Raw genomic sequence first — 23439 nt, 5'->3', positions numbered from 1 at the left:
AGAAAACGCTAGCATTAGTTCCTTGTTCTGCTTTTTTTCACTGTTCGGGTTGCTGTTCACATTTAAAATGCAATTTTCTTTGGTTCCTTAATTTTAGCCCACCTCCGATGTTTTGATTGCTTTGTGTGGTGCAGTTCTGGCGGGTTGTTTTACTCAACGTCAGGTACGCAAAAACCGTTCCGCGACACGCAAGAATAAGAGAGCACTTTTTGTCAACCGGAATCTGTCAAGCTTGGGAGCGGTCATTCCCCGTGGGGCTGTGGCGGCCCCTCTTCACTAGTTTAATTATCAGTCTGGGGTTGATACCGCAAGTAGTCAAGCGAGGATACAGCAAGCCCTGAAATGGCCACTGGAGTGAGTTTTCATTTATTGATTAATTTAGCCCTTGTACCAAATGAGCATAAGCGTTACTATTACTGTATTACAATTTACACAATTATTGCCTCAATTCAAGACTTCTTTTCGAATTTTTGTCCATTTATTTGCAGCCCCGCAACGGCAGCCGCTGTGCGAGCGGCGCAGCGCCAAGATTACCCCCAACTGTTTCAGTATGAGTATCGCGTGTCCTACGTGGCGCATTGGGACTCACATCGGCTTCGTATCGATCCCTGCCAGGGGAAACAGTAATCGTTTCGAATCCTCTGTTATTGTACATGACGCCCCGTTACTGTAGCGGTGGCCAGCTATTGTGCGCCCGATGAGGTAAGACGACAAGTGGGGCCCCCTTAGTGTCCGGCCTTAATGTGGCCCTGAAAGATGTTTTACCCATACATAGCGGTTCACATTTTCAGGAATCACCTCCTTTAAGAAGTTTATTTAGCCGCTGAGTATCAGTGGAGCTGTTGGAAATCGAAACATCCCATATTCGCCCGCGTCACGATTCTCCTTCGTTTCGTCTACCTCCACGCACCGCCCGAGCGTGAATGCTCATAATGCCTCGCTTCCCGGTGACGTTTGCTAGAGAATCCGTTGGCGCGCGTCGTCTGCTGCGATATTCTGCGCCGTATGCTAGATTTAAGATGGCGCCGTTATATTTGCGGCATTTTTTAGCCGCTTTTTTATCATTTTAGGAATTTTGCACTTCGCCCAATACTCGGAAAGCTGACGGAAGAAATGTGGCGGCCTTTTACGCCCGCCCCATTCCTCGCAAAAAGATTGCACGTAGCGTGGACGGCCCTGTAACCGCGCGTTCGCGGCAACGACGTGTCTTGGTACATCATGGAGTCTAAAGTATGTGAGCGAATGAGGAAAAAATCGCTTCAAAATTTTGCAGAGTCAGAGTGTACATGCCTTAAGCACCGACCTTGTTGTGTATATTACTGACCGTTGGTTCGCGTCAATCTCAAGCTTGGTCGCGTTGTGGTGACGCCATTCACGCATATACACAGACAGTTTTAAGGTCCCATTCCGTCATTTTATCGCCTTCAATCTATACCCGTAACAAAAAAGCACCCCCAAAGGTTGCACGGTACGGCACAGCGACATTTTTAGAGTGCGCCGTGCATTGCATCTCCCACTTCCCGCTTACTTTCCGGGAAACTTCTACGCGACCCTGTGTTTATGAACTAATCGACTAATACACAGTAACAGACATTGGGAGTGGTCTCCGAAGAGTAGTGTGGGATTCGGGCCGCGCATGCCTGCAAACATTTATTCCAATCTCGCTTTTTAACCTGATGGTCGGGAGCCGTTTTCTCTTTGTAAAGGCTGTTCGTCTATTTTTTACATGCTCAGTGCTGCTGAATGACATTGGTGGATGGTTTGGTTGCAGGGCGCAGCCATATATTCTCTTCGTGCCCTTCCTCCCCCAATTCCACATTGTGCCTGGTTTAAGTGCATGGGAAGAGACTATGCTTACTCTATGTAAAGGCATACCTGCTCTCCAAGATACACACATAAACCTTTCATCCTCAGAAAGAACAATTTGCTCACTGTGTATATAAAGCACAAGTTTAAAACAACTGAACAAATCGTGCCAATGATTTAACGGTGCATTAACGTTTGATATGGTTGTTCCACGATTCAGCCAGAAGACTCGTTTCGGATTCGCAGATACAATTTGCAAACCATGCCCCTTAGAAGGCAAAAAAAGAAAAAAAAACGCGCAACACGTCGGGCTTCGGAACCGCAACTTCAAAGGATCGTCTGCTGGGCGTTAGCCCACTAGGCCACGGAACTTCTTTTTTTAGTTTTATTGCCTCGTTTGGGTAAATACATACATGCATAACATCAATAAAATTGCACAACGTGAGCAGTCACCAGCACGTACCTTGTTAATGTGCCTGGCTTAAAAAGGCGGCAGCTTCGCCGCACTCTGTAGCATAGTCAGATACAGTCTGGTGGACGAGGGTGGGCTTTCAACACTTCGACTATGTAACGGACATTCTCATAAAAATATTCCCTCCCTGGCCTCGCTTCTACATCAATGTACCGACGTGCCATGCGAGCCTTCCGTATACCGTGTAGGGTAAGTAACATTATGAAGTCGTAATGTACAACGCCTTCATTTTATATGGCTAAAATGCTGATTCCAAGACTATTCGCAGGAAAATCGTTCTTTACGGTACTCTGTAACGCGTCCCATAGAAAGCCACCGTCCCAACAATCTATGAAAAATTGTTTGTTGGTCTGCTTTTTGCATGTCAAGCAATCAGTGCCCCAAGGCACAAAGAGCCTGTCTCAATCATCCGTGTTTTCACTGCCAGTACACGACATGCAATTGAAAGAAAAAAAAATGTTCAACATAGCCTGGAGCTGGCATTCTGTCCACGCGCCGAAGAATATATTGTCCGGCCCCATACGGTATAAGGATCTGTACAGTGCGATAGGTAAGACCGTATCTAGGAGATTGTTGTAAACGTTCTTCCTCGGCACATGAGATAAGTATTCCAATGTGAAGCGTGCACAAAGAAACCTTGTGGCATCTAGAAATTCACGCAGGTACCCATGGGCTCCGGCATCATAAACACAACAGGAAACAACCAATTCGGGCAGCTCTGCACTCAAACGAATCTAACACACTGTGCAAAAAAAAGGGTTGTGTATATCTCGCAGAAAAAGGAAACGGTTTACTACTTGTCGCAAGACTAAGTGTGCCAAAGAAGGTCCACCGGGGCGGACACAACTAAACATGTTTCTCCGACTCGTTCGCTCCCATGTGGAACCTCATAAAAACACGGCAAATACGCGGTGCAATCTTTATACACTGGCACGCCCGCGGTGTAATAGCTGCAGCGCCACAGAACCACGGTAGACGCGCGTACATAACCTATATATTGTACTTCATAGCTGATTTCCACAAGCGACAAATGTTTTGTTGCGACTGCGTTTTCACCCTGCAAGAATAGTGCCCAGCGGGCTTTCATTTTACGCTTTCAGCTGAAAACTTCGGTCGAAATTGATTCTTTATTACCTAATAAAATTCCGTAGCCCAGCTTGTGCAGTTCAGTGAGCTTATATTTTCTACAATATTTGCTGGTCGCACACAAATATGCAGTTTGCAACTCCGAGAACCGAATTGTTGTCAAAGCGAGCGGCCGACGCGTCTTAAGAGGAAATGCGGATTAGGTGAGCGCTAGTGGGAGTTTTATGAACTTCATGAACCTTACTATGTTTTTGCACTCTAGGAACCAGCAGAACAGAGTCGCATTCATTACAGAACGAATGTTGTTGGAGCGCATGCAGTTTCTTTTCTCAATCAATTCCCGACGATCGTTCGGCTGATCGGTATTGTAGTCGTCTTCGGTCAGCGAGCCAGTGACACGACGCCAACAAGTTATTCTACTAACAATGCACCGCGCGGACTTTCGAGCGGCCAACGTGTTAGTGGCGTCGTCGGGGTCGTGTGACAAGGTACTCTGCGAGCTCGGAAGTCGGCGTCGCCGTCGTGTCATCGTCGTGTCGGCCTAGCCAACGTGTTTTAACGAGAACCGTGGTAATAGAGTAAAAAATATAAATACGCATGAACAAGATATTGTCAAGCGTGGTGCAGGAAGCGCTAAATAACCCAAAATGCCGCTTCCACCCCTCGACCCTGAGGAGACGACGCTTCTCTTCCCTGGAAGTGCGAGAAAAAGGCGCACAATTGCAAGATTTCTGCCTCGTGACGCGCATGGGGGAATCGATGACATACAGTCGAAAAATGCCGGAGCCCAAAACCACGCCGGGAAGGGTGGAACGCGGCATCGAACTTTTCTACAAAATTGTGAGCTTTCCGCTGCAAGTAAAAAAGTTTTACTTGGTAACCATCTCCGGTCAACCCATACATCAAGTCAAGGCTCTCAGAATATTATGGGTCCGATTCCCACAGGATGGGTCCGGCGCGGCCCTCTTACCTCAACTGCAATAAACTATAGCCCGATTCGCCCACCTCATTCGTCGCATAAGCAACAAAAACTTTGGAATGAAAGAACAGGACACATGCCGCGTCGTACAAGCGCTACTCCTCAGCAGGCTCACGTATTGCACGCCGTTCGTGACCCTCAAGCCTCAAGAACAAGCCAAATTGGTTACTCTCATACGCAAAACGCATAAAGAGTCAGTGGGACAACCTCCGTACACCAGCAACGAGAAACTGCTACAACTCGTGATACATAACACACTCTCAGAACTTCTAGAAGCCCAGCACACGGTGCAACTTAACGTACTGTCCCTAAAACCAACAGGCAGGAGAGTACTCCAACTTATAGGGAGAGCACTCCCCGATTCCAACAGCGCCCCGCACCCGATCCCGCCGAACATATGGTGCATGATCCGGGTATTCGCCATACACCGCCACATGCACCCGACTTTCAACAAGTCCTGCAGAGAAGCTCGAGTTCGTCATCTGGCCAGAAAATACTCCGAAGACAATGAAATTCCGTACATGGACATTGTACAGCACCCCCGATCACGAAGAACTACAATTGTTGCCCTTTCTCCACAAGGTGAGGAGGCTACAGCAGAATCTTATTGTAATCTATCACCCACAGCGGCTGACGCCATTGCGATTCCACATGCTGCAACTGCCGGCCTCAACCAACTACAACTCAGAATTTTCTCCCATTCCCAACAGGCCTGCCGGCTGTATCAGTACGTTCGACAGGGAACCGGCAAGTGCCCTTCGTCTCCTCTGGACCTTGCCCGAAGATCTTGAAATCGCCATCGTATGGACCCGAGGCCATTCGGGCCTTGCAGGGAACGAGGCAGCTCACGCAGCCACTAGCCATCTGCACTTCCAGGCATTCCCATCCTTAAGGCAAGATGCCACGAGCGGCCCGGGCTCAAAAATCCCCTCTCTAACACCCCTGGATCCTACATACAATGCCATCCTACCCCACTACCTGCACTCCATAAGGATCTATCCCCCGTCCCACCGTACTCTCAGCTACAAACAGTCTCTTATCTGGCGCCGGCTACAGACCTGTACTTAATTTAACCACACGGTTCTCTTCCACATTTCTCTATCCCTCTTCCAACATGACTGCTGCAATTTCAATATCCCTCTCACTACCTACCAGTTGGTGCATTCGTGCACCGACAGCCCTAAACCTCTCCTCAACCCTTCACCTGAGCAGTGGGAGTATGCGCTGACCAGCTCGGCTGCGGAGCAACAAGGTCAACTCGGCCCTGGAATCAGCGCGGGCTCGTGGCCTCCTCTACTTGGGAGGCTGACTGCTTTCGCTCTTACTCCTTTCCCTTTAGATAAATAAACGTTTATCTTTCTCTTGGCACTGTTCGCGTTGGCCTCCCAAAGTAACTCTTGCGCTAGTTAATTTCGTGTGCTCAAAATGCCTTTCAGGACCCCTTTAACTCAAGATTGTCAGAACCGCGAAAATGTTTAAGGAAGATCCGCTTCGCCAGCATTGCAGCTTTGAGCGAGGCGGCGTTTTGAAAGATTTAGTGATTGACTTTGGGGCTTGTGGACGCGTTTCCTTGTCTGCGGAAACAAAATCGACGACAGAAAAAAAATGTAGGGACGACGAAATCAGCGATGCTGATGACTTCTGCGTAAGCACGATCTTGCCTATCAGGAATTAACAACAGTGCCTTATTAGGATTGCACATTCGCTGTTTTAAAAATGTATAGTATGGCATGTGTTGGTTGAGACTCGAAACCGCATAAGATGAAATGAAAACCCTTGCATTTGTGGGTTGTAGCCTATGACAGCCTTTACTTATAGGAGTCATTTTTTCAGCAATAAAATTGGTGCGCCTTGGTGTCGTGTGCGGTATTTTGTTCTCCAGTCTCTCTTTTGACCAGCGAACGCTAATTGTATAGCGCCAAACCTACAAAATGCGCAACACATGGTGTTTAAAATAAAGCGCCGATTATTAGGTTTAAAAAGAAACGCTGCGCGCTTAGCTACCACGGGTTCAGTAAAGTGAATAATTTGGACAGCACAACTTTAGTTCAATCTGGAAAGCAGGGAGAACTTCGGGCGTAATTGTTCGCTTCACCTGTATAATATTTTGTTCCGTGAGCCGTGAGCCTTCCGTGCATTCCGTGCATTCCGAGCATTCCGTGCATTCCGAGCATTCCGTGAGCCTTCGATAATCAGCTGTGGTTTTTCATTCACATTCCCGTAATCATTTCTTTATATGAGTTAGGATTATACCTAGCGGTCCCGTTTACTTATAAAGGTCTTTTAGGCGGCATTTTGTGATTGCTAAGCATAAATCAATATAATGCTACCACTTCGAATTTCGCCGAGCATTTTAAAGCAAAGCTTTATACCTCTACCAACCAAAGGTTCTTTCGTGGCGTGTGGAACAGCAAACTCCCAACGCGGCGGAGGCGGTGGCGGGGGGGGAAGGGGCAACGAAGGTTCCACTCAAAGAGCGCACTGTAGATGGCGCGGCGAATATACCCAGCGTTGCCCGCGCGGAAGTGCCTGCTCATCGGCGGCGGCGGCGGCGGTACGGCTTTGTCGTCTGCTTTAGCGAAGTCTGTTTTGGGCCTGTTTTGGCGGAGCTTCGCGTCCATCGCGCTGCCTTCACACGGCTTGATTAACTTGATCGACAGCATCTAAGGGGAAACCGCACTCAACGGAAGTAAGTGGTCTTACGGCGAACAAACGTCAAGATTTGGTATGCCGGGAAGCGACACAAAAGCTACAAACCACATACAGACATCTGGCCTCTAGAGAAACGCTACATTTTGCCCACTGCTTGCCACGAATGGGATTCGGTCTTCTAAATTGGTGAATACCCATTCGGTTGGGTTTTAAGAGGTATTACAAAAGGCGAAAGCACCCACTGATTATGATAAATAGCGATTATAGAAGTTCCCTCAGCTTTCTTGCAATTCTCAAACTTACTAAACCTACTAGTTAAAATCGGTATAAATGAGAATCACTAAGCTCACATGCTAAATTGTTTCGGTGTTTGCGCTTGTGTAGCGTGGTGGTCCAACCCCAAGCTCGCACATGAGGATGGCTAGGCTCACCTGTGTCACCCTTGAAAAGACACTCCTCTCTATTTTCTTTCTCCCAACTCACGGCCGGGCTACAGCGGCGGCGTAGGCCGCTCTAGCCCGGCCGTGGCCGACGCTGCTGCAGCGTTCAGGACGCCTCCCCCGCGAATTCCGGGTAATGGCTTGCAGAATCTCAGGTTTCCCTTCTTGTAAAACCACGCGTGTGAATTCAAGTGACGTCGCTTGGGCAATTGCTGTTTGTCGTTTAAAGCTTTGCTTTCCAACCACCTTCACAGTTTGGGTTTGGGCAGTTTTTTGCTTCTGAATGAAGAGGCACCTCAAATAGTGCGGTAAAGATTCCTATCAAATATTTTTATACCATTTGCCGCCAAATGTTATGCGGTTTCTTGTCCGCAATAAATAAAAAGAGAGTGCTGCTCATGTTAGTATAAAACAATTGCGGCAACAATGGGAGCGCCTAAATATTATTTTCGCCATCTTTTTTCATCCAAACTTCCAATTTAGGCTTTAACTTTTCTCAAAGTCAATGAACGGTTTGTATGAAGCGTGTTCAGACCTGGTCAAATTTAAGTGAAGTAATGGCTACACCTCAAATGACGTACTCACCTTTGTCGCGTCTTCTAAGTCATCAGCTGTATATAGCATACCTCTGCCGGCTGATACCTTAGCATTTGTGAGTGCACAGAAAACTACAATCTTCAAAAGCCCCATGTCGCCTCGGATGTTGCTTCAAGTGATTTTCACCGTGTGGCGTGAAACTTGCTTCTGTCACAATATAAACAAGAAGAGACGTGGGACTCTCCCATTGGATATTTGCTGCTCCAGCTGAAGTGTCATCAGGAGCTATTCTCGTAGCTAATACTCCTGCTGTGTTGTTCCACGACTTAATAAAAGTTTGTTTAGCACACGTGGACACTGACCTTTCTTTCATTTTCTATGGCGTCTTCAAAGACGGGAGCATCGTTGTCATAATTTATAGTCAAGTTGTTTTGGTTTCTTGAGGATTTGTATGGATCGTAGGAATATAATTGCAACACACTGCACGGCAGGTTTTGTTGTGTACAACAATAACACTCCAACTGTTTCGCAAAAACACCGATATATATATATATATATATATATATATATATATATATATATATATATATGTGTGTGTGTGTGTGTGTGTACAGTAATACCTCGTTAACTCGAAGTCGTAAAGACCAGGGAACATTTCGAGATAAATGGATTTTCGAGAGAAGCAAAGTTGCGCTTATCGCCGGGAAAAATGAGCCCTCTTCAGAAAAATCACTACTACTTAGCGGCTCTACAGCGGCAGTTTCTAATCTTTCTTCTCGTGCAGGTTTAAAAGAGAAAAAATAACATACAAGAGACTTTAACCGGCTGCATTTTGCCGCACTGCCATTTTATTTGGCAGAGAAAACCTGCCTAATGCACCTCTGCTTTGCGGTCGTACTCGGGCCTAGGAAGGCGTCCTTCAGCTGCTTGACGCATCGCATCAGTCGATCTTCCCCGCCGCTGCACTCGACCTTATTTCGAAGCAAGCGCAGCAAATTTCTCGTCTCAGAAGATGTCGGCACCTCTCGAGGTGCTTCGTCATCGCTGTCGGCTCCGCCGTCCCCTACGTTAGTGGCCGTTTCAACGATTTCGGCGTCCGTCATTGCTCCGGTCACCGCCATATCCTGCTCACACAGCGCGTACTCCATAAAATTTTTGTCCCTAAAGATGAGTCATTGTTGTTGGCCCTTGGCTCCAAGAAGAAACTGGTGCCGCATCTTTTCAAAGTGCTACGAGTTGTGCCACGCCTCCGGCAGATGGCGCCACGGGTCCCGCGACCGAGAGAAGACGCAGTGAAACATCCCCCTCGCGAATGGCACGATCAAATGCAGATCATTTCCGGGGGCGCACGACGTTAAGTAGTTTGCGTTACGTTAATTTTGTTGCACTTGTGGCAACTGCTGACGAGAGAGCGCTCGTCAGCAGTAATTTTAATGAGTCAACGATATAAGGCGCGTTCGTAGCGTCCCATTCTGTGCCGGCTTTGTGGCGCAGTGGGTAGAGCACCATGCGCATTGCGTTCCGCCCGCAGGGTCGAGGGATCGAAACCGGGCGCCGGATAGTATTTTTTTTATATAGTAGGGACAACGACGGTGCGGACTACGGACGTCAACGCGGGTGACAACGTGAGTTACTGAAATGCTCTGCGTTTAAAAGTCACGTCATTTTCGGTGGCAGCAGTACCTGTAAGCTTGATGACCTCTTGACAAAGTTCTTCACAGTCTGTGAAGTCATCTGTCTCTGCCGTCTCTGCTTCTGGCAAACTGGCGGCACGTGAAAAGCCAGCGTGCGCAAAGCAGTTGGCGATAACCGCTGCGCGAACTTGCTGCCAAGCGCTGCTGAGAAGGTGTACTGCTCCCAGCAGGTCAATTTCGTAGCCTTTGCCGTTTTCGTAAGGCAACAAAATTCTGTGGAGAAGGCTCTTTCGGCAGATTTTTCGGGCCACTTCGATGACACCTTGGTCTATCTGCTGCAGCACTCAAGCGGAAGCTCGCTGCTCTCCCTCTCCTTTTCTCTCATCTGTCCCTCTCTCTATTTCTCCCAAAACCCTCAAATTTCTCGGTTTTACCAACTAAACCCCGCCCACAAAAGGGACGTCCCAACTTGAGAGTGAGGATGGCTCATTCATTAGCCCCCACTGGCCCACTGATTGGCTACCGTGACAAAGAAAGCTAGGTGGGTTCAAAATAGTCACGTGTCTTACCTCTCTCCCTCTTATACAGAGACCCAAAGGTATTCCGCAATACAGAAATATAACAGAAATGAAAACCAACCAACTAAAAGCTGACCTAACGACGGGAATCTGCTCTCGGACGGCACGTCTTAAGGGGCACTGACACAAAATTTTGAAGGCGAGATAACTTCGGCGATAGATTGGTGTGAACACATATACATCATCTGCAAAATATCAGAGGCGAACACTACTAAGAACATATTTAAAATCAATTTTAAAGTGTGCGAAACGCAACCGAGCAGCCAGCAGAGGACCACGCGCAATCGACATCCCGCGGATATTGTGTAAATAAACAACATCCATACACGTCACGAGTTTGTGTTTGCCGCTTCCGCACTGCCAGCGTTTTTCGCCGGCTCGCCCGGCTCGCCGATCCAATCGGAGGGCCGGAGGGCGGAGCTTCTGCTCTCGAAAAACGAACAACCCGATCGTTGGCGGCGGAGGAATCGTAATTTCGTCAGCTCATCGGGCAGCTGGCCGCGACCAAATCTGTACAGCGATTCCAGGCACTCTGTTTGTATTAGTGTTTATATACATTGGACGCGAAAAAGCGTCGGTGACAGGAAAATCCCATTGAGCGAGCCGCACGGTCGCTGTGCAGGCGGCGGGCACAGCCGCGAAGTGGGCCAGGCCGGCGCAGGTAGCTCGAGTGATAGCTTGTTACAGCTGCACGAAATTTTACACTAGTCCCAACCATGGCAGCTTATATGAGAAAGGAGTTAATGATGCGATGGTGGGTTGCAAAAAAATTGTCATCTTCACCGCTTACGAGAGCGGCAATCGAATATCCGCCGCAGTGCTAAGCCGAACACATCTGTAGGCGGACTTGTAGACAGACCGGCCGGCTGCTCCCAGCGCGCGTCTTGCCACCCACTGTCTCGAGCGTCGCGCGTCGTTCTTCAGCCGCGGTAGCATTTGTACTCGCAGCGCCTGCGTCACGTCCACGGTCGCTTTTAAATTAAGCGGCTCACGAGATCAGTACGTGGGGGCATTCTCAGAAACTGCCGGTTGCGAATTCGACAGAGCTACGGCAGCTCTGCTCTGTGATATCCCTCCGACGGTCACGTGGTCAGCTTTGTTCACACAAAATCCATCGTTTCGCGGCACCCGCTGAAACCGAAACTGTGACTGACCGCATTGAAAATGCCTCTAACTAAACAACCGTTGCACGCTAAAGCAAATCAGGTTTCTACAAATGACAAGTAGGTCACTAGTTACTTATCGCAACAAAAAAAAAACAAGATGCGAACTTGTTGTGTCAGTGCTCCTTGAAAGTATTGTCATGCCCTGCAAGCCTATGTTTGGGCTCCGCGCCGCCAGAATTCCTTTCCATTGTTAACACGTGAACCGCCTAACGAAGCTTGGTCGCCTACCTATACTAGCCGCCGCGTAACCAGTTTCAGACGCCTGACGAACGGAAACTTTGGCCAATAAGTTTGAGCAGTGCCACTGTCACAGACAGAACGTCTGGTGATCTCTTCATATGTTCGACGCAAGGTTTGACTCCTTGACCAACCTTCAGCTCCCGTCCACTTCGGGGATTCTCGTGGCAGTAATCGCGGTGGTTAAAATGTCAACGGTCCCCCTCCACCGGCTTTGCAAACGAACGCAACGAAATCCTCCTTCCAAAGCTTACGTCGCTTTAAGCTATTATAGGGTGGCCGACGCTTTCGTATGCTCTACGTGTCGGCACGTCGGGTGGACACAAAAGCGCGGCGAATAACAAAGAAGCCTCCGCGGTTTCTCCTTACGCCCCTCACACTCAAGTCAGCTCACCCAGCGTGGAAACAAACACTATACAGGTAAACACGCTAAACCAGGAGAAAGATACCTAGTTGCCGGACGGTTGTAATTAATAATTGAGGGACCAAAGCTCAACATGGGTCCCTCAACTTGACAAACAGGGTCAACGTCGCTTACACCAATCGGCCAGTGTCGTGTAAGACAACTCCAAAGCGGCAGACAGCTGTTCAGATAAAACAAGAATAGTGCTCCCAGTGCCAGCAGCAGTGAGCATCAGTACTTTTATCATTTGTGCTCCCGCACAACATGGTTCCCGCAAAACTCACAGCAGAACGATTCGAACTGTTAGTACGCTCACTGACGTGTATCCGTATTCTTTTTTTGCGGATGTCATAGCAATACGAAATAAACTACCAAACGAGGTTGTGGAGTGCTCGGGTGTACAACAATTTGAATTTGCTAAAAATTTGTTTTTTTTAGAAATAGTGCGCCATCCCAAATATGTTCATGACTGTGCGCTATTACAGTATTTTTGGTCACCGTTTTGTTCCCTTGCCGTATTGTCTTCCCTTGTTTTGTTCCCTTGCAGTATTTTGCAGTTCTCTTCATGACTGCGCGGTATTGCAGTGTTTGTTCCCTCCCTGTAACGACCCTCAGTAGACGGTCAACAGTATTAGCAAACAAAAAAATCTCAACTTTCACTGTTTACTGCACGGTTTTTACTGCTGCAAAATGAATATGCATTACATTTAGGCGTACACAACTAGCTCTGCAAGCTTATAAGCCCTGCCTAATTTGCATTTGCTTTTGCTGGCCTTGGCCAACGCATAGTTGGGCATGTGTCATCATCTCTGTTGCGGGAAATGGGCTTGTGGGTCACATGGCCATTCCCTTTTTACCTAATTATACATCTTATTTGAGCCAAGAGTATGTTAAAAGTGGTGTCAGTATGACTCTAACGATGCAGTCTTTCGAAAGAGCCAAACTTGTGTTTGCTCTGTATGACCCCTTTAAGCACTGGAGGCTGGTGCTCCAAGAGTTCGACATACCGGTTGTTTGGAAATCTGGACGACAACACTCGGACGCGGACTGTCTCTCCCGAACTCTAACAGCACGTGGAAGAGACGAGGATAACGGCATTCTGTTGGTATCCGCTGTAAACACGTCCACCATTTCGAGAAGTAGCACGAAGACCCAAAACTGTGACCACTCATCGACTTTTTGTGGGGCATACGAATGCCGTTACAAAAAGCCTTTACAAGAGGGTTGTCATCCTTCTCGTTGAGGGACAATGTAATATTTCAAAAGAGCTTCATGCCCAATCGTAATAGCCATCGCCTAGCCATTCTTAATTCTGTTGTAGAGCAACTTTGTGCCAAATTCGAACCTCGTCGCACCAAGAGTTTTAGTGTGATAAGCGTTTTCCCCTTTTTCGGCGCAGCAGTGGCCGCGCTCGTTGCGGCACAGGCAAGCAAAACAGATCTAGCTAATGTATCCGTCAAGTGACTCTTAAAGGCCGTAGTCGCGCCATAGCGTTTGACAAGTGATATCCACTCGCTTGGCTATAATTTTGGCAAGGTTGTAGCCAAAACCCAAAACGTAAATAAACCACACAACGCCGTAGCCATAATCGAGATAGCTGTCGGTCCAAATCACCGAATAACAAGCCGTCAACCCGGTAGGATCTTTAACAACTGAAATAAGGTTTTAAAACACTTCTGCTGCATCATACAGGCACTTGGCAACAAGGACTGCAAAGTAAAAGTCATGAATATGCAAAGTAAAAGTTTGCCTTAGTCTGGTTCTGTCTTGCTTTCGCTTGGTTGACCTTTGATGTAACTGCATTTTTGACCATGGCTCAAAGCCGTTCGGTCCCGTGCAACGCTCACAGAAGGAGGCCCGGACTCGCTTTTATTCTCGGAGGAGGCGGCGTTCCTCTTACACAGAGAACTCGGCGCAAGATGACTATGCGTAGGAAGCTGCGATTTCGGTCGGCTGCTGATTAGCTGAGCGGCCGCTGCCGTCGCGGAAGCCGCCGCTACTTGAGCAGAACTATTCTAGCCACTGTAGCAGAACGACTTAATACTGGGACTTTCCAGCGGTGTCGATAGCGGTCCCGCCGAATCACCCGATCCGCTTTGAGCGGTGTGTCGCCGAGGGTGGGTCTCCGGTCAAAAGGTTAACTTGCGCATCATCCGCGAAGCCGCTGGAGGAAAGTAGTAAGGGTTTGCTATAAAACTCAAAACTTAAAGTTCAACGCAACGTCGCAACCGCTTTGCCATACTGAGCAAGGAGCACGGAAAGGGGTTTAGGGTGGCATAGGTTGCGTCCCTAACATTTCAATAACTCGACAACCCCAGGGTGGACAAACACGTACAACGACTTGCTGTGACCACCCGAGCAAGGGCTACCGATATATGCGATCGTATTTTATGTCAAAAATTAAGACAACATAGTTTTTTACCCCCGTTGCGGCCCCAGTGCTTACAGTCATGAATGAATGATAAGGTTAGGAGAGGCCCTGAAGTTACGTTTGTGAAGCCCCGCCCCCCCCCCCCCCCCCCCCGCTATATCGATGAGCCCAGTGTGCCGAGCACTCTTTTCCATTCGCCTCTGCTGTTTCCGGTTTCATGGCAGCTTCGCGGTGCGAGTGGCTCGCGAAAGCGAAATCAGACGACGGGAGCAGTGTTTGGGTGGTCTTTGTGCTCTACGTCTCAGCTGCGATGAACTTCACATCACGTGGATGTTGAGACAAGTGACAGAGGGGCTGTCGCAACACGCAGGTTTAATGGCGGAACAAAATGATACAGATAGCCCTTTCGCGCTGCATGAGCAGGTCTTTCTTTTTCGTCTTCTCCATCCTTGATGTGAATGTTTTACAGGTTCGCGCCCGCACAAACCATCAGGGAATTGGCGCGTCTATTTAAAGCAATCCTCGAGGGGGTATATGTGCCTTGCAGACCGACGTACTAGCTCGATGTTGCTATTGGGGAGTCGGCAGGCCCTAATAACGCCGTCACGTCCTGGATACACCTGCTCAATCCGACACAGCTCCCATAATGTTCTTGGTCCAGGACCTTCCAGGAGGACTACGTCCCGTACTGACAGGTCTCTGTTTGCGGTCTTGGTGCGAACAGTCGCTGCAATCTGCCCCAAATACTACTGGCGCCATCTGATCCACCAAGACCGAATTTTGCGACACCGGCTTTTCCAAGTTGTTTGGATATCCGGGCTTTGCGTCCGCTTTCCTCCCTCATGAAGTTTTATTCTTCCTCCAATCACGTCCGCTGGTGTTATAGGCAGGGGTACGTCAGGTTCGCAGTGCACGTAGGTTAGAGGACGGTTGTTTAGCGAGCAATCAACCTCGGTGACTATTCTGGGATGGTTGCTTCCCTTATTATTTTCCTCATTTTTGTTTTGAGGCTCCGTATGAGACGCTCGTAGAAGCCTACCCACCAAGGGGCGCACTCTGTGATGCTCTTCGACCGAATCTTGCGTGCGGAGCAGTAATCCTACGTTGTCTCGTCCTGGATAGGTTGAATAATTATATTGACGTCTTTCGCTACTTTCTTGAATGTCCTTGCATTATCCGAGTATATTACCGCTGGTATACTTATCGCAACAAACCGTCTCAACGCTAGCAAAAATTGGTTGGTCGACATGCTGGGTACGAACTCTAAATTTACGCCCCTTGTGATGGCACAGGTGAAAATGATGACATACACTTTTATCTGCCTGTCGTTTTCTCCTGCGTGCAGTATTTCCGCAAAGTCTACTCCGCTGATTTCAAATGGCAAAGCTTCATTTACTCGGTCTGCCGGTAACCGTGGTGTAGCTTGGGTCAGAGGTATCACGTTGTGCCTCTTGCAAACATTGCATTTAATCAAAACTTTCGTCACCACCTGACATCTTTGTAGTATCCAACATCTTGTGCGTAGTTGCGACAACGTGTCATGAACACCTCGATGCAGAACTAGGTGATGAACATGGCTCACCAAAATCTCCGTAAAATGACTTTCTTTAGGAAACACAATAAACTGCCGGTTGAGTAGCTTGCTGTAATTGAGTCGTCCTTTGTGCCGAAGCCCCTCTTCAACATCTAAATTCCATTCCATGCAGTGCAAACATGTTTCCCTTGTTCTTTGTCTTGCTTGGACTTAAGTCAGCAACATTTCCTTGTGTTTGCTTAATCCAGTAGGTTTCTGGATGGCTTATCTCTATTGGATTCAACGGCCCGTGTTCGCACTTTCTTTTGAGAAATGTATGAATAGGAAAGACCACGCAGTGACTCGTATTATGCGGTCACATGCACTATACCGGTCTATCTGCACGACGCACCGTGTAGGTGTACGTACTTCGCATTCATTGCATTGTGCACTTTCTTCAACTTGTGAAGCAGTGCTGACTTTAACGATTTCTTGGTTGTTCATGTGAGGTGCAGAAATGCAACCTGGACCTCTCCACCACCAGTCTGATTCTAACAAGGGCTTCGCGCTGATCCCGCGCGTCACAAGGTGTGCCGGGATATTTTCTCCCCGCAGAAACGATCAGCAGTCGTGGTTCGCCGTTCTTCGTATTTCCGACACCCGGTTCTTGGCGTATGGTTGTTTTTTAGTGTTTCCTTTTTTCCAATTTAGGAATACCATACCGTCAGTCCAATACAAAGTTTTCTCGAGTATTCCGATATAATCCTCGTTTATGTAGTCGCCCAAACTAGCCGCCACCATGGCGGCCATAAACTCTAGCCTTCCTAACCATTAGTTTTGCTTCCCTTGACCCATTTGTTGTTAGCGAGGACTATGTAAACCGCCGACCCATATACTTTAGGACTTGCATCGGAAAACACACATAGAGTTCTAGTCGCGAAGTTCTTTTCTTTATGGCCGTAGCATCGCCGAACTTTCAAGTGTTTCAGTTTCTGTATATCTTAAATGGGACGTTAACACTTTTCAATTTCTCCTGCAGGTAGAGGGTCGTCCCATTTCTCTCTTAACTTCCACAGCTTCTGAAATGCTACTTTCACTCTGATGGCTAGTGGAGATAAAAATCCAAGCGGGTCGAATATTCTCACCGTAGCTTGCAGGGCGGGCCTTTTTGTAAAAGAACTGTTGTCTGTTGGTGACACCCACCTTTCTACAGGGAAACATAGCATGTATTTTTATGGTGCCCCACCCTTCCGAGCAATGTACCTTTTCTTTTTGATCGGACCATCTTGTGTACGTCATCCTTTTCCTACTCGTTCAATATTTGGTTCAATTCGTGATAGTTTGATGTCCATTTCCTATTGTTCATTGACGCTCTCCTGAACAGTTGTTTGGCCTCCTTGTACAACGTTTTAGCTTCAACTGTCGTTCAGGCCCCCAGACGCACATCGTCAACGTCAATATAATTCTCCAGCTTGTTCACCGTGTCAGAAAATTCGGTTTTCATCGCATTGAGGAGCTGCTAGGAGGAACGGGCTTGATGTTCCGAAGGTTACTTTAGGGATTGGCAATGTCTTCGTTTCCTCCGCTATATTGCCTTCATCGTCGTGCTTCCACCACAGGAATCTAAGGTCGTATCCACCATCTTCATGAATTGCAATTTGCAAGGTGCCTCCACGACGTCTGCTGTCATCGCCACTTGGAAGTCTCTGATGTTTATGAGAAGTGATATTAAGTCCTAGTCGAAATCATTCCGCCCTTTTTCCGAGTTTGTCATTCACATAACTTTCTTTCGTTGAGCTAGAATGACGCGTCGAACAAGACTCGGACTTTTACGGTTTCTCGATCGTTTCGAATGACGGCTTGGTTGGGCACATAGTAGCTAAGCGTTGTCAGTTTCTCTGTTTCGCCTGGGACTCTTTCTGTGACATTCCATGAAGATATTCCGTTATTGCATTGTCGTACCCAATTAGCGTTTCCCCATTTTTCCTTTATCTTCGAGTTAGCTGCATCAGCCTCCTTTTCGCAATGTCCTAATTAGTATCCAGCATGACGTTTTCTTTCCACGGTAAACTTAGTAATATCAGTCTTCCGGCTTGGCTATTCTATACTCGAAACCACCAACTGCGCGGTCATTGTTCCTTGAGACATTCGTTTTGCTTTCAATGCCGAAGGATTTGAGGATGCAGAATCTTTGCAATTCTTCGTGAAGTCCGTGCGCGGCGGCTTCTACACGGACTACCATCACCGCCTGCGCTTGCATTAGCGGCAATCTAATCTGTTGGACTGGCCCTTGTATAACCCAACCAAGCTTCGTTCAACGGCCATAAGCTTGTCAAAAACTCGTTTTGATGCCCCGTACAGAATTCCCAGTAATAATCCGATCCTATTAGCATGCCAACGGCTTCAAATGCCGCGGGTTTGTTATTGTAATCTGCGATAAACATGTCCATTTCCTGCCAGTTTTGACATGTCTCTCTACTTTGGCTAGGGAGTGCGTTTCGAGATATCACCTCAACCTTCACCGCTTCGATGAAAATAGCATCACTTTCTTTTTCTGAGGCCCCGCCAGCTTGCACTATTTCCATCAGCATAATTTTTTGATATCCACCGAAGGATCCAATCGCCAGCCTTTCTTGTCTCACGACCTTTGAACCATTCTTTTCTGCCAACCGAGTTGATATAAACGATCTTTGACTTCTGCTTTTAAGCAACAGTATGGCATATACACCTCCTGTTCCTCCGCCGAACCAAGCCACTGCCGCCTGCAGGAGTACACCAGTGTTTTCATTTTGGTCTTCTCGATCTATGGCGCACACTGTACAAACCGTGTTGGTTTCCTCATTTGAGGTGTGGTCGAAGCGTCACGTCCTGTTTTGTCTCGGAGCTTAGTCCTGCATAGCCACGTTGCGAGCCTGCCTTCGCACTTTTTGCGCTTAACGTTGGATCTAAAGACACGAGCGGTGTGGTTAGGTCGTCCGTACCTAAAGCCTGCTCTGCTAGCGACCAACGCCGCTTTCCGTTCTTCCATCGCTAAGCTTCTGCCACTATCCTCGGTCATATGATATTCACGGGGAAACGTTAGCAACCTTTTGATTGTTTCAGCGTTATTTTTTTCCGCCAGAGTCACTTTTCTGTCGTTGAGCATCGCTACTATCCGGGCTCTTCATTGCCAATTTTTCATCTCAAACTCAACAGCTAGCTCCGGAGGCAGCACCCTCTTAAGCACAGGCATAAGCATCGGGGCATAGTCCTCTGTAGAACCATTCAATGACTCGAGGGCTAGTGTGTGCACTTGGACTGTTTGAACCAATTTTCAAAAGGGCGTCTGACCCGGCGTTGCGCTGCTGAGCACGAGGTCGCGGGTTCTATTCCCGGCCGCGGCGGCCGCTTTTCTGATGGAGGCGAAAAGCAAAAACGCCCATGTGTACGAGATTTCGGCGCACGTTAAAGATCCCCAGGTGGTCAGAATTAATCCGGAGCCCTCCACAACGGCACGCCTCATCGCCTGCGTTGCGTCGGCGCGTTAAACACTACAATCAATCAAAGGGCGTTTGTTTCTTTTGGAGGTTTGATGTTTCTCCCTCTAGTAACACGTACATGTGCAGGCCAACTGATTGCTCTTGATCGCCAAATGTCTCTTTAATATTGCGGCTGGTTGATCATAGTTATTTTCGGAGTACTGAAGAGCTTCGATAGGGATGGCTACCTTTTCCGTCATCGACGACATCAAGTAATTACACGTTTGTCCCCTGTTCATATTGGGCCTTAGGTGTCCCGCCGATTCATACTGCGGCCAAAACCGCTGCTAAGCAAGAGAATTCCCGTCAAACTTCATCAAGTCCGGCTTAGGTAACTTGACTAGCTCCGCCGCGTCGGTCGGGTGAGTCCGCTCGCCGTTATTTGCACCAGGTTGGCATGGCTGGACCGTTGGCCTGCGTTAGCTCGGCTATTCTGATCTCCAGTTGCGAAAGCATAGCGAATATCTTCATACCATATTCAATATGTCTTTCAAACTCGATATCTTCTGAGTCATCCGTCAAAAACTGCTCCATTTATTCATTTGTTGTCTTTAGAATGGCGGTTGTTGCTTTGATCTTCGATTAAAGTTTATCTTCGATCTTCGATTTACTTTTCCGTAGTAGGTTGTAACAAGGCTTGGAAATGTTATCCCAGTGTTCCTGTGTATTGGTGGTATGTACATTTCGTTGTATTTTCTCTTTCTCTTCTTGATCCTTGCTGTTCGCCAAGTTAGGGGTCAGCAGCTTCAGTCAAGCTGTTTTTTGGAGCGTTTACTGGAGCTTTCTTTTGAGCTTTTGCAGCTTTTACTGCGGGCCCCTGTCATCAAGTAATGATGATGAAATAAACGTATTGTATTGTATTGTTAGTACGTTCAATGTTCGCCTGTCCGCCCTGTTGCAATTTTTTCATTCACGAGGATAGTAAGCACCGTAACTGAGTTCTGAGCGCTTTCCTCTTCTGGATTAGCGTTTCCTTACTCATGCTGTTAGCGTTATGCACTTGCGCTTTGAACGTTGATCCCAGTACGTCTTCTTTTGTTCCGGCAGGCTCCGTCGCCGTCCCTTTTCTCTCCAGATTTCTCAGCTGCCCTTCGCCGTAGTGGTGTCTGCTGCTCCGAGGCAGGTAGGGTGCTTGTCGACACGGCTTGGAGGTATCCCTTTCACGCCACTATCGTTTTTTTTTAGATGAGAGGCAGAGCGGCTGTCGGAACACGCAGGTTAAATGGCGGAAAAAATTATAACATATCGGGCTCTCGCCCTGCATGAGGAGGTCTTTCTTCTCAGTCTTCATTTTTATCACGGATGTGAATATTTCCAGTGGATAAATGGCTGCATGGTTTTGGAAGATGCCCTACTTGCGTGCCGGGTTGCCGAATTTCAAAAACTTTCCGAAGATGTCAACGTGCAACTGCTCACCGGCAGACTGATAAGGATAGAAAACCAGTGCGCGGAATTCACTAGATATCGCCGCAAGAGAACGGCAGCTACACTCCCCCCCTACGCCAATTGTTAGCCATACAATGTAACCTTCAAGGAACAGTAAACCACAAATAAAACTGCAGTAGAAGATGCGCTGCGAAGTCAGCTGTAGTGCAGCGAGTGCAGAAGACGAGGACGCTGTAACGAATGAGCTGTGTTGCCAGCGTAGCGAGGCAGCCGCACAAAAACACCATAAAACATTGTCCATGGCATTTACCCACACTTAGCCGCGGCAGCTGTAAAAAAGTAGGCAACACTATCTATGGGCTCATTAAAAAAGACGTCACTTCCTCCACACTTTTTGCAATGCACTAGGGCTCTAGGGGCTTCTTTTCAATAATCTTTCCGCCAAACTCCCAGTCTCATGAGAGCACAGGGTGCCTAACCTTCGCGCAACCCTGGCAAAAAGCCACCGTTGTCCCGATAAAGTGTTTCGGCCTACAATAGTGTTGAAATGGCGAAAAATGACGCTTATGTACCTTAAGCGGCCTTTTTGACCCGCTGAGCTTCAAACTAGTCATTTATCCTAGCTATAAACTTGAGCTCAGAACTGGCTCGCTTTTCCAACGGCTAGATGTCAGTGGATCAACCATCAGTAAGCTAGCGCCCAAACTTATTCCTTAGAACCACGCGTAAAAAAGCCAAACAAGAAAAGATGGCTCAAAATAAGCGGCAACGTCTTCCTCGGGAAGCTTCCTTCTCTTCATTTTTCGTCTGGCTCTATGCCGTACCCATGTAGCTAGGGAGGGCGGCCGGCTCCCGAAGTAACCATCATCCCGGATACCTGTGAGGCTACATTAGAAACGTTTCACCATGCAAGGAAGGCACTTAGGGAAACAAACAGCACTCCCCACCAGAAAAGAACCTGGCCTCCCTGGTCTAGTAGATGGCCACCACCTCGGTTGAACGACCAACTCAACTCTCGGCCCTGAGTGTCCAGCAGCTGTAGTGCACCTGTCCACGGCTACTGTCAGAACAGCTATTCAGCAGGGGGTGCTAAGAATCTCTGGGTCCGGGCAGACCGCCAATGGAACTTGACCCTTCCATCATTCAACACACGCAATCTATATAGTGAGAGTAGCTTAGCTGTTCTACTACAGGAGCTCTCGGACACTAGGTGACACAACATAGGGTTAAGACTTGGGGGGTTTTTTTATGAGCGTTTTTTCTTAGGGGTAGAAGAGGAACACGGAATTTTTGAAAGCATTTCGAAGGGTTAAGTAAAGTTAAAAGGGTAAACGAAGGCTTCATGGAGCTCACTAGCAGGCATATTTTGTGCTACAGCGGACCCCGAGCGAAGAAATAACACTGGGGAGATTTTAATACACAGAGAATAGCAGGAAACATGGACGCGTTTTTCAGCATTAGCCGGAGATTCACGGCGGTCGTGTTCAGGATAAACATGTAATACAGGTTAAAAATAGTACAGGTCCATGTGCCAACAACCAGCTATGATGATGAAGCCGTGAACAGCTTCTACGAGGATGTCGAATCAACAATGCAGAAGGCCACTACACAGTTCACAATTGTGATAGGAGACTTTAATCCCAAGGTAGGTATGAAGCAAATGTGAGTAATGTCAGTGAGAAATTTCAGAATAGACAACCGCGAAAGTCCAGAAAATATACTGATTTAATTTGCAGAGAGAAATAACCTGAGGTTGAGGAACACATTCTTTTACAAACGATGGAATAAAAAGTTTGCATGAAAGAGTCACGATGGTGGAACAAAAAAACAAAACTCACTTTAGGTGACAACTAAAGCACTGCGCAACACGTAGAGGTGCTGAGTAAGAGTCGAAGCAGCGATAACAGGATGGTTAGCTGCAAGCTAGGGCTGACTGTCAAAAAAGAAACGACGAAACGTCCCAAAACCTAATGAACCCACATAGAGTCAGTCAGAGCCAAATGGCGGAAGTTTAACATAAATCTCTAAAATAAATTTGTGGTTCTAGACGAGCACAACGAAGTAAGTGTAGCCAGCGTGAATAAAATCCTGGCATGGGCAATCGGTGAATCAGCAGCATGTGTGGGAGAAGCATCATGTACGGAACAAACTGAAAAACAAACTAAAAACGAAGGAACTGATTGGGAAACGTAGGAACCCTGGAAGTGTCAAGTACGGCAGATCAGATTGAACTAGCCGAGCTGTGGAAACTAATGAGCAGAAGCAACGCAAACGACATTCGTGCATACAACCCGGCAGTAAACGAAAAAACGCAGAAAATAGGAGGATGCTTGTTAGCAACTAAGGGAAAGCTAGCCATCAGTAAGGAAAGGATATACAGAATTCGAGAGAAGTAGGGTAATCTAACGCACAACTTCGATGATATAATAAAGGTAGCAAAACGATTCTACACCTGGCTATATGCCACCGACGTTATAACTTGGGAAACTGCTGAGAGTACAAGGTTTACTTGCGATGTACCACAAGTAACTAAAGAGGAGGTAGGAAAGGCTTTTGAAGTGATAAACAGAGGAAAAGCTGCAGGTGACGACGGCATAACCGTACATCTTTTTTAAGGAAGGAGGAGGTACCATTCTGGAAAAATACGCTGTCTTATTTTCG

General features: G+C 47.6%; 1 long non-coding RNA gene across 1 annotated transcript in view; it reads right to left on the bottom strand.

The window, feature by feature from the left end:
- The window catches only part of LOC144164053 (uncharacterized), a 113059-nt gene extending 104906 nt beyond the window's left edge, over positions 1 to 8153 (bottom strand). Inside the window, exon 1 of the long non-coding RNA XR_013321024.1 lies at positions 8021 to 8153. This is a non-coding gene — a long non-coding RNA (uncharacterized LOC144164053). The remainder of the gene's footprint in view (positions 1 to 8020) is intronic.
- Between the last annotated feature and the right edge of the window lie 15286 nt (positions 8154 to 23439).

This window comes from Haemaphysalis longicornis, unplaced genomic scaffold (assembly GCF_048455015.1).
Source record: "Haemaphysalis longicornis isolate Haplotype H1 unplaced genomic scaffold, Haemaphysalis longicornis Haplotype H1 scaffold_13, whole genome shotgun sequence".
Classification (NCBI taxonomy): domain Eukaryota; kingdom Metazoa; phylum Arthropoda; class Arachnida; order Ixodida; family Ixodidae; genus Haemaphysalis; species Haemaphysalis longicornis.
The sequence above is the reverse complement of the archived record's forward strand: the minus strand, read 5'-3'. Positions and strand labels throughout refer to the sequence as shown.